Genomic DNA, 13020 nt, shown 5'->3' with positions numbered 1-13020 from the left:
AGTGGTGAGGGTGGGAGTACTCCGTCATAGATGGGGTAAGAAAACACCAGTAGAATTCTTAACAAATTTTTAATAGCATGTTTGGGCTGATGAGATACATTACAATCTGAGAAGCCCAAGCCATAATTTGAGCCTACACATACTCACCATCTCTTCCCCATTTTCTCTCACTGAGTGGATCAGGATTGTATGCCAAATACTGGGGCAGGTAAGAGTGCTGAGATAAAACGTCTCCAGAGACTCTTGAGATATCACTATAGACACTTAAAGAATAATAAGAGGATGTTATGAACAACTTTATGCAATAATTTTAATAAATAAGATAAAATTGAAATCTTTGAAAAAATACAACATATCAAAATTGACAGGAGACAAAATAGAAAATCTAAATAGCCCTGCAGGTCATCTGTTAAAGTCATAATAAAGTCATATATTAAAGTCGTAATAGAGAACCATCGCTAAAACAAACTCCAGGCCCAAATGTCTCCACTGGTGAATTCTAGCAAACGTTTAGGAATAAATATTACCAATATTTCATAAACTCTTTCAGAAAATAAAGGAGAATAAAATACTTCCCAATTCATTTTATGAGGTCATCATAACCCTATTGCCCAAACACAAAAGAGGTATTAAGAATATTATAGACGAATATCACTCTTGAACATAGGTGCAAAAATCCTGAAGAAATTATTAATGAATCAGAAATAGCCACATAGTACATTGTGACCAAGTGGAATTTATCCCCATGATGCAATATTAATTTAACATTTGTATATGTTTGTTCTCACATTGTTATAAATAACTACCTGAAACTGGATAATTTATAAAGAAAAGAGGTGTTATTGGCTCATGGTTCTGCAGGCTATACAGGAAGAATGGCTGGAGGCCTCAGGAAACTTACAATCATAGTGGAAGGCAAAGGGGAAGCATGCATGTCTTCATACAATTGCAGCGGGAGAGAGTGTGAAGGGGGAAGTGCTACATACTTTTAAGCAACCAGAGTTCTTGAGAACTTACTTGCTATCACAAAATGGCAAGGGAGAAATCCACCCCCATGACCCAATCACCTCCCACCAGGTCCCTCCCCCAACATTGGGAATTACAAGTTGACAGGAGATTTGGGTGGGGACACAGAGCCAAGCCATATCAACATTCAAAAGTCAAACAGTGAAATTCACCAAAATGACACAATAAAGGAGAAAAATTACATGATTCAACAGATGGAGGAAGAAGCATTTGACAAAATGCAAGTTCATTCATGAAAAAGAATTCACCTATGAGCAAATCAGAGATCGAAGGGAACTTTTTCTATCTGATAAAGAGCACTGGCAACCCCTGAGAAACCAATAGTCAAATTTATACTGAAACATTCAACTCTTCCTCTAATATCCAGAAGAAGACAAGACGTGTGTTCTTCTTAACATTGTACTGTAATTCCTGGACAGTAGTAAAAAAAAAGGGAATTGATGGCATAGAGTTTGGAAAGAAAAAAAATAAAAATAGTCGGACATGGTGGCTCATGCCTGTAATCCCAGCACTTTGGGAGGCCAAGGTGGGCAGATCACCTGAGGTCGCGAGTTCGAGACCAGTCTAACATGGAGAAACCCCGTCTCTACTAAAAACAAAAATGAACTGGGTGTGGTGACACATGCCTGTAATCCCAGCTGTGTGGGAGACTGAGGCAGGAGGATCACTTGAACCCAGGAGGTGGAGGTTGCAGTGAGCCTAGATCGCGCCATTGCACTCCAGCCTGGGCAACAAGAGCAAAAATCTGTCTCAAAAAAAAAAAAAAAAAAAAAAAGAAAAAAAAGAAAAATATTATTTGAAGATTACATGATGTACCTCTAAATCTCAATGGAATTTATAATCACACACACAACTACTAGAAGTAGTAAATATTTACCATAAATGGTCATAGGGTACAAGATCAAAATACAACACTAATCCTAAGTACCAAAATAAATAATTTGAAAATGAGAATAAAATACCATTTACAGTAGCATGAAAAACCAACACCTGGGAATAAAACTTAAAATGATCTTTGAGATCTGTCCTATGGCTAGAGTAACAAATTACAACAAACTGATGGCATAGAACAATATACATTTAGTCTCACAATTCTAGAGGCTAGACATCTAAATTTCATATTACTCAGCCAAAACCACGGTGTTAGCAGGGCAGTGCTCCCTTTAAAGGCTCTGGGTGAGAATACTTTCCTTACCTCTTTGAGCTTCTGGTGGCAGCCAGTGTTCCTTGGCTTACAGCTGTAGTGCCTCCAATCTTCAGTGGCAATATCTTTCAATCTACCTGTTACCTGTCTTCACATTGCCTTTTATTCTGAGGTTGTATAATCTCCCTGTACCTCCCACTTACAAGGATACATGTGATTGCATTTAGGGTCCACCTGAATAATCCAGGACATAACTCCATCACATCTACAGTATCCTTTTTTTCCCCCTTTGCTGTACAAGATAACATTCATGGGTTCCAAGAATTAGGTAAGATCTGATGTTTCTAGGGGCCATTGTTCAGCAATATGACACCTGTGGATTTTAACAAAACACTTATTAGAAATAGTATTTAGCAAGATCATCAGATACAAGATCAAAAATCCATGAAAATCAATTATATTTTTAAATACTAGCAATAAATAACTTGAAAATGAAAGTTATTTCATTAATGCTACATTTTCAGTAGCATTAAAAAATTCAGTACCTAGGAATAAAGTTAACACAATGTGTTCAAGACCTATTCACTGAAAACTATAAAATATTGATGAGAATAATTAAAAATAACCTAACTAAATGTAGAAATACATCATATATATTACTTGTAAGACTCAGAATTATTAAGATACAGATTCAATGCAATCTCAAATTCTCAGCAAAATTGTTTAGGAAATTGACACGATGATTCTAAAATTTATATGGAAATGCAAAGGATGTAATGTAGCCAAACAATTATGAAAAAGGAAAAAAAGTTGGAGCCTTAAAATGATCTAACTTGTTGTAAAGCTATAGCAATCAACATGGTGTGGAATTTATGTAAAAATAAAAAAATAGATTAATGGAACAGAATAGAGAGTTCAGACAGAAACCTTTACCTGTATTGCCAAGTGATTGTCAATAAAGCTGTTAAGTCAGTTAGGAAAGGAATATATTTTTATGAATGATGCTAGAACAACAGGATATACATATGAAAAAATTGAATTCTGACTCAGTATACAAAATGTGATTAAAAGATCACAGACCTAAATGTAAAAATTATAATCTAAATCTTTTGAAGAAAACATAAAATATATGCTTGTGACTTCAGGGTAGGTAAAGATTTATTAGAGATGACACAAAGAAATCCCACAAATCATTAAAAGAAAACAATGTAAAGTGAACATTATCAAAATCAGAAGTTTCTGGGCCAGGCATGGTGGCTCACATCTGTAATCCCAGCATTTTGGGAGGCCAAGGCAGGAGGATTGCTTGAGGCCAAGGGTTTAAGACCAGCTTGGACCTTGAGGCCAAGGGTTTAAGACCCCCATCTCTACCAAAACAAAAAAAAAAGTTTCTGCTCATCAGAACGCCATTAAGAAAATTAATAGACAATCCAAGACCAAGAAGAAATAGTCACTATGAATATATATCCTATATTCTAGGAACTGAATCTGGAATATATTTAGAACTCCTATACATAGAAGACAAACAATCCAACAAAAAGATAGGCAGTCTTGTACAGACATTTTCCGAATGAAGATAATAGTGTGCTCAAATCACAGTTATCAGGAAATGCAAATTACACCACAATAAAGTGCTATTTTACACTTATTATGACAGCCAAACTTAAAAAGATGCTAATACAAAATGTTGGGGGAAATATAAAGCAACTGGAACTCTCATATACTACTGATGTCAGGGTAAAACGATACAACTACTTTGGAGAATGGTTTGGCAGTATAAACGGAAAAACACATCCATCTCTGACTCAGTTATTCTATTCCTAGGCATATAAAACAAGATAAATGACAATGTATGTGCACAAAAGTACATATATACAAATGTTCGTAGAAGTCTTATTCATCAGAGCTTCAAACTGCAAACGTCTAGGAACTGAAGAATGGATAAACTAGCATGCAATGAAATGATATTCAGTTATAAAAAGAAACCTTTCAATGGTAGATGCTACAATGCAAATGAATCTCAAAATAGTTGTGAGTGATAGAAGGCAGACACACAAGAGAGAGCATATTATATGATTCAATTTATATGAAGTTAGAAAGCAGTAAAAACAAATCTATGGTGAGGGAAATCAGAGTACTTCCCATTTAGGGTGAGAGAAAATGGAATGGCGAGGAGTATCAGGAAACTTTCTAAGAGGATGAAAATGTTTTACAGCTTCTTTTAAGTAATGGCTACACGGATACAACCACTGTCAAAACTAATGAAACTGAACATTTAAGATCTATATATTTTAGTCCATATAAATTGTATCTCATTTTAAAAATAAGATACTATTGAGAGGTTTATTATGCAGATTCTTAGGCCCCATGCCAGGTAGACTAAATTAGAATATTCAGGAATAATTCTCCTAAATATTAAATTCTGCAAACCACTACAAAAGGTATTTGACACAAAGCAGGAATTCCGTTTAGGTAAATTTATATAGCAAGGGAAAAGGGACTTTATTTTTTGGTAGACGTGGAAAGTGACTTACCTTTTCACAAAAGTGGAGAATAATAAGTAGCATCTGGTCATGATTATCTAACTCTTTCTGTCCTGTGGTAGAAAGGAGAATACATTCTGGGGAACTAAGGATGCATTTTCTTAAGGGAACAAGAATGAGTGGCGATTTTGTAGGACTGAAATGTTAAGAGGTATTAGACTTAGTGGCACTCTGGGTTAAATTTTGTGGGCTGGCCTGGGGACTTAATCAACATTTATCCTAATTGCTAGTTTGAGACATTGTATTCTGAGTTCCCAGTAATTGACTTACAAATGAACTTGGGAAACACTGCCAGCTTATGAATTGAGGACAGTCTGTACCAAAAAAAAAAAAAAAAAAAAAAAAAAACTTTTACATGACAGTTCAGAGAGAAAGAAGAATGTCATAAAGTAAGATAAAGTAGTCTTTTGCAGTGTTTGTAAGGTCAATGTCATCAACAGCAGTAACACTGTAGCCCCTGTACTGCTAATACTCCATAAATTATCCTTGTGAGCTCTCTTTACCCCTTCAAGGAGGCAAAATATAAGCCTAGGTATTTTCGTTTTTACACAGAATTGCAGTGAGCTGCTCAAACTCCCATATAATTGCAATTTCATTCCATTCTCTTTTCAGGTATGCAGTGAGCAACGGGTTACAGATAGAAAACTTGGGCCCAAGCTGTGAGCACTAGGACTTGCTGAACGAGTTTTCCCTCTAGAAGGAATGTTCAGTTTTGGGTTTCCCTTAAAGAATTTCACATAGGACTGGGCGCAGTGGCTCACGCCTGTAATCCCAGCACTTTGGGATGCTGAGGCGGGCGGATCACAAGGTCAGGAGATCGAGACCATCCTCACCAACATGGTGAAATCCCGTCTCTACTAAAAGTATAAAAATTAGCTGGGCGTGGTGGCATGTGCCTGTAATCTCAGCTACTTGGGAGGCTGAGGCAGAAGAATCGCTTGAACCAGGGAGTCGGAGGTTGCAGTGAGCCGAGATCGCTCCATTGCACTCCAGCCTGGCGACAGAGTGAGACTCTGTCTAAAAAAAAAAAAAAGAATTTCACATAGAAAACCATCACCACCCTGTACAGAAGGAGCATGAAGCTGCATTCGGAGGTCAGTGAGGCAAACTTTGTGGAACAGATGTGAAAGGAGATTTTGTGGAAGAATCAGCAGAGCTGCTGTATTGGCAGAACAAAAGCACAAGGATGCCTGCAGGTGTCTGTGTGCTCAGGTATCTGGGAAATGACTCCAAAAACTAAAAGAGGGGTGCAGGGAAAGAAAATTCCAGGAATTGTCTTCCTTTGAGAGGATATGATTTGACTGTGGTTGGCTGTTTTTGTAAGTTTGTTCCCAGACTGAACCTAGGGTCAGTCTGCTTATTCCCTTGGTTCAGTAACAAGATGCAGGGGAACTGGGAAAGAAGAGAGTTTATTTCTGTAACCAAGTATAGGGAGAATGTTGAGGAAATGTTGTCAGACAAACTCAAAATTACAAAGTTTTCCAGTGCTTATATAACTTCTAAGCTGTATGTCTACGTGTAAGTGTGCATTCACCTAAAGATATATGTGATTAATTTCTTCTAATCTATAATTAAGGTCTGAGTCCTGGAGATCTTCCTCTGGAGCCTCAGTAAATTTACTTAACTTAGATGGGTCCAGGTACTGGAGGTGATTTACTCTTATCTTGTCTCCCACTAAGTTACAGAGGTCTGGGAGTTCCTTTAGACCCTGCAATAAAACTTGTTTAAACCTAAATGGGTCCTGGTATGGGGAGTGTGAGCATTCCTTCATTATCTTGTCATGCTCCAAGACCCAGGAAGGCCTGGGCAAGACTCTTAGTGGGCCTTTATTACTTGTTCCAGCCTATGTATAAGGCTTTCTCAGCCTTTAATATTTAACCTAACCATTTAGTCAGTGCTGAAACATTTGTTTCGGAGGCCTGGCTTTTCAGCTTTTGTGTGACCTGGCCTGCCAGAAGTTCATTAACCCCCCAGGCCATTCTCCACACTCCTGCTAGATGATGCTGCAAGACACAGGTAAGACTACAAGACCCCTCTGTCTGACTAGAAAACTTTGGCCCCAAGCCATGGGCACTCACTGGCTAAATACAGGCAGTCTTCTTAGTGGTTAAGAGTGTGAGTTCTGCGAGCATGATGACACAGCAAGAGATATCAGCCTTCTTTGCCCCATGCATGAAAAAACAATGAGACAGCTATTTGTGAATGAAAATAGCCCCAGGAGGGCTCAAGAGTCCAATTAAGAAGCTACAGCAACACAGTAGAGCAAAAAAGGAGAATAAAAAAAAGTAGAGCAAAAAGGCTGCAGACTCCTTGCAGCTGTCACAATAAAGTCTCCATCCCATAAGTGTTAGTTGGTTCTAACACCAGCATTCATTGCCACGTTTTGTACTCTGGAGAGGGAGATGCTGCTGTGCCTGGCTTGGAATAAGCTGTTGTGCCACCCTGAGACCAAGGCAGCCACCCACCGCCCCAACTCCCTGCAGGCTCTGGACCCTAGAGCTATGGCTGTTCTGTGAGTGACTGACATTGGATGTCAGCTCTGCAGCTGCTCTCATGTGCCCATGCTCCAGATCTTACTCTGAGGTTGCTCCATGTATGCACACGTCATGGGCACTGGAGCCACTGCCACTGTAAGCTATCCAGAACCCCAGACTCTGAAGATGCTGTCACATCGTGAGTGCCTGTGCTACAGACTCCAGCTCTGTGGCTGCTGCACAAGCAACTGTGCATTAGACATTATTGCTACTACTAGGAGGGTGTCCACAAGCCATACCCAGCGCCAGGATGGATCCTGTCAGCCATGACATCCCCCTTGGGTGAAAAAGAGGTCAGGAGTTTCCTAGCAGCCTTATCCACCAGAGACCCCAACAGTCCTTGTTGCCGCTGGGGACCCCCACAGCCTTGGTCATTGAATTCTCCTGCAATATTTGCTAATGCTGACCTCACTTAATGGGATATTCATGGAGACTACTCCATCATGATAGACATTTCCCAAAGCCAAAACTGTCACACGCTACCCAGTTGGCATCCTTGTACCTACCTGCAGGTGAATGTCTCTCCCCTCCAAAACCAGTCTGTAAAGTTTGGAATAGGTAAATGTTCCATCACGTGCTTAAACATGGATGCAAGACTACAGGAAATACAACAAATCAAGAAAACGTGACATCACCAAAGAAACATAATTCTTTTCCAATAACCAGCCCCAAACAAATAAAAATCTCTAAATTGCCAGTAAAGGAATTTAAAATAATTTTTTAAAGACAGTGAGCCATAAGATAGCATGTATGGAAAACTCAATGAAATTAGAAAAACAATACACAAACAAAACTAGAAGTTCAACAGTGAGATGGAAGTTATAACAAAAGAACCAGACAGAAATTTTGGAACTGCTAAATACAAAGACTGAAATGAAAAATGCAGTAAAGAGCCTCAACAGTACACTTGATCAAGCAGCAGAAAGAATCTACGAATTTGAAAGCAGGTCAGAGGAGAAAAAAAGCAGAAAGGAAAAAGTGAAGAAAGCCAAACTGAGTTCTAGAACACTATCAACACCATTGAGCGAAACATGGCATTTCCCAGGCGGGAAAGAGAGAGAAAGGGAGAGAGAGAGAAAGTATTTAAAGGAATAATGGCTGAAAATTTCTCAAATCTGTAGAGAGATACAGATATTAAAGTCCATGAAGCTCATAGGTTTCTATACAGAATGAACTATCTCAAAGGTAAATTAAAAAATCAGTCTAACTTACAAAAGGAGCAAAAACAATAAAAGACTTAGGTATAAATTTCACCAAGATAATGAAAGATCTGTACACTGAAAACTAGAAGTCATTGATGAATACAATTGAAGAAGATAAATAAATGGAAAGATACCTTGTGTTCATGAATTGGAAGAATTAATATTGTTAAAATTGTCCATACTGTCTGAAACAATCTACAGATTGAATACATTCCTTATGAAAATTCCAAGGACATTTTTCACAGAATAGAAAAAAATGATTCTAAGTTCTTATGGAACCACAAAGAACCCTGAATTGCCAAAAGCAGCCATGAGTGAAAAGAACAAATCTGGAGGCATTACATTACTTGACTTCAAAATATATTACAAAGCCATAGTAATCAAAACAGCATAATACCAGCACAAAAACAGATATATAGGCCAGTGGAATAGAATAGAGAGTCCAGAAATAAATAAATAAGTCAATAAATAAATAAATAATAGAGAGCCCAGAAAGGATGCATTTACAGTCAACTGATCTTCAACAAAAGTGTCAAGCATATACAATGGCAAAAGGATAGTCTTCTATAAATGGTGTTGGGAAGCTGGATTATCATCATGCCAAAAAGTGAAACTGGACCTCTATCTTACACCATTCACAAAATTAACTAAAATGGAGTAAAAACTTAAATGTAAGATCAGAAATCTTGAAACTCCTAGAAGAAAATATAGGGCAAAAATCTTGTCATTGATCTTCACAATGATTTTTTATGACACGAAAAGCACAGGCACCAAAGCAAAAATAAACAAATAGGACAATGTCAAACTAAAAATCTTCTGTGTAGCAAAGGAAACAATCAGCAAAATGAAAAAGCAATCTACAGAATGGGAAAAAAGTAACTGCAAATATATCTGATAAGGTGTTAATATCTAAAATATGTGAGGGACACATACAACTCAATAGCATCAAAATAAATAATCTGGTTAAAAATATACAAAGGACCTAAATAAACATTTTTCCAAAGATATACAAATGGCTAATATGTACATGAAAGGGTACTCGTTATCACTAATTATCAGGAAAATATAAATTAAAGCTATGATGAGATATCTATCCCCTTATACCTGTTAGGATGGCTATCATAAAAAAGACAAAAGGTAACAAGTGTTGGCAAGGATGTGGACAAAAAGGGAAACCTTGTACACTGTTGGTGTGAATGTAAATTGATACAGCCATTATGAAAACCACTATAAAATTTCCTCAAAAGTTTAAAAATAGAATTACCATATGATCCGTTATCACCACTTATGGGTGTGTGTATACGTGGGTATGTATACATACACACATGTACATACGTACACACAGGTACATTAGAATATTATTCAGCCATAAGAAGAAGGAAATCATGCCACTCAAAGCAACATGAATGCACCTGGAGGGCATTATGCTATGTGAAATATGCTAGGCACAGAAAGACAAATACCATATGGTATTATTTATATGTAGAATCTAAACAAACACTAAAAGACAAACACAAAAACTAGAGGAGAATGGCAGTTGCCAGAACAGAAATGGGGAGCTGGGCATGTGGTTGGTGGAGGGAAAAGGGAAAATGTTGATCAAAGGGTGCAAAATTTCCATTATAAGTCATATAATAAGTTTTGAGGATCTAATGTGTAGCATGGTTGCCATAGTTAATAATACTGTATTGTATTCCTGAAATTTGCTAAGAGAGTAGATCTTGTGTTCACACCCAAAAAATTGAAAAAAATATAACTATGTGAGGTAATGTTGTGTTAATTCACTTGTTTTAATTATTTCATAATATATAAGTATATGGAATCATCACATTGTACACTTCAAATATATGCACTTATGTTTTTGTCCATTGTACCTCAATAAAGCTGGAAGAAACTAATGAATAACAGGGACCAAAAAAAGAGGGTGAGCTCTAGGCTCAAGCACCAACACCACCACTTACTTACTAGTTCTGTAACATTTGTCATATGAACTTCCTCAACCCCATGCCTTAATTTTCTCTCTGTAAAATTGATTTAATGTTTTCTACAACAAAAGGCTGTCATGAAGAATAAGAAAATGATGTGGAAAGTACCGGCGTTTTTCCAAAGGTCGAAATCTTCAAAATTAACTCCTTAACACAGTCTTGACACCCCTCCATTATTTGGCCCCACTTCCATCTTCAGCCCCATAAACTGCACCCTAGGTTCCAGCCTACAGAGCTACAAATAATTCCTGAATATTTAAGGTTGCTTCAGAACTCTAAGCTCAATTTGTGCTTTCTTCCCTTCATGTCTTTCCTGAACCCTATGCACACATTTTATTAGAGCATCTACTTTATTGCTCTCATTCATTTACTTCTCTGCCCATCTGTAATAGATTGTGAGCTCTGCAGGAACAGAGGCTCTGCCTGAGTTGTCTTAGTCCAAGCTGAGAGGCAGTATAATTTATTAGCGGCAGTAGGGGGAGTTAGGGTAGCAGTGGTAGTAGTATTAATATAGTCATTCCTCAGTATTGGTGGGTAATTGATTTCAGGACTCCTTGAAGGATAACGACATTGATGAGATCATGGCAGACAGGAGGCAGGACTACGTTGCAGCTCTGGATAGAGCAGCATGTGGCAGCTCGCATTGTGAATTTAAGTTCCAGATCGACTGCAAGAACAAACCAGCAATCCTGAGAGGACCCACAGACCCTCTGAAGGAGGTGAATTGCTCCTGCGGGACCTGAGAGACAGCTCAAATACTGTGTGTCACAACTGCGGAAGTGGGAAAGGGAGACCCTCCTCTCCTGAACACACACTCCCACTGGAGAAACTGAAGGTCTATTTGTGGGATAAGTTTCTGACCTTACCTGGAGCTGAGTCAATTTAGAGAGCCGAATAAAATACAGGGGTAGAGGAAGCAGCAGAAATGCCTGGAAGCTCAGTGGTTCCCCAAGCAGCCCATTCCAGCCTGGCACCACAAGGATCCACTGGGAGGGAGGCCAGAGGAACAAGGGATAAAATGCCATAGGGAGAAGGAAATCTCTAGCTGAACTTTGTAACAATTTGAATGAGGTGAGAAGCCTCCTGGCCAGAACTTGGGGGAGGGTACAAATCCGGTGTGCAGACTCCACAGACTGGGGAAGAGCCAAGCCCTTTCCTTTCGCAGCTGGGAGGTGGGTAGCTTGGGACAAGTTTTCAAGCCCATTTCACCCACCGCCTGGAAACAGGCTCAGGGCTGTCAGGGGAGGACATGATGGGAATGAGACTGGCCCTTCGGTTTGCTGGGTGAGGCCCGTGACTGCCGGCTTTCCCCACTTCCCTGACAACCTTCATGATTCAGCAAAGGCAGCCATAATCCTCCTAGGTACACAACTCCAGTGACCTAGGAATCTCACCTCCAACCCCTGACAGCAGCCAAGGCAAGACCCACCTAAGGAGAGTCTGGGCTCAGTCAAACACTACTCCCACCTGATGGTCCTTCACTACCAACCCTGGTAGCTGAAGACAAAGGGCATATAATCTTGGGCGTTCTAGGGCCCCACCCGCCACCAGTTCCTCTCCATAATACCACAGCTGATGCTCTCTGGAAAGTGCTACCTCCTGGCAGGAGGCCAACCAGCACAAAAACAGAGCATTAAGCCACCAAAGCTAAAAACCCTCATGGAATCCATTGTACCCCTGCCCCTGCCACCTCCACTGGAACTCACGGTGATATCCATATCTGAGAGACCCATACACGGTACAGGTCACAAAACTCTGTGCAGGCAACCCCCAGTACCAGCCTGGAGCCAGGTAGACTCGCTGGGTGGCTAGACCCAAGAAAACAGACAACAATCACAGCAGTTCGGCTCACAGGAATCCACATCCTTAAGAAAAGGGATCACATCAAGGGAACACCCCATGGGACAAAAGAACCTGAACAACAGCCTTCAGCTCTACACCTTCCCTCTGACAGAGCCCACTCGTATGAGAAGGAACCAGAAAACCAGCCCTAGTAATATGACCAAATAAGGCTCTTTAACACTCCCCTAAAATCATACTAGTTTACTGGCAATGGATGCAAACGAAGAAGAAATCCCTGATTTACCTGAAAAACAATTCAGGGGGTTAGTTATTAAGCTAATCAGGGAGGCACCAGAGAAAGGCAAAACCCAATGCAAGGAAACCCAAAAACCAATACAAGAAGTGAAGGGAGAAATATTCAAGGAAATAGATAGCTTAAAGAAAAAACGATAAAAAATTTAAGAAACTTTGCACACTTTTAGAAATGTGAACTGCTTTGGAAAGTCTCAGCAATAGAATTGAACTAGTAGAAGAAAGAAATTCAGAGCTCAGAATGAACCCAATCCAACAAAGACAAAGCAAAAAGAATTAGAAAATATGAACAAAGCCTCCAAGAAGTCTGGGATTATGTTAAATGACCAATCCTAAGAATAATTGGTGTTCTTGAGGAAGAAGAGAATTCTAAAAGCTTGGAAAACATATTTGGGGGAATAATTGGGGAAAACTTCTCTGGCTTTGCTAGAGACCTAGACATCCAAATATAAGAAGCACAAAGAGCACCTAGGAAATTCATCTCAAAAAGAT

Source organism: Rhinopithecus bieti, unplaced genomic scaffold (assembly GCF_001698545.2).
Source record: "Rhinopithecus bieti isolate Rb0 unplaced genomic scaffold, ASM169854v2 scaffold_11565, whole genome shotgun sequence".
Lineage (NCBI taxonomy): Eukaryota > Metazoa > Chordata > Mammalia > Primates > Cercopithecidae > Rhinopithecus > Rhinopithecus bieti.
This window is presented reverse-complemented; position numbering follows the sequence as displayed.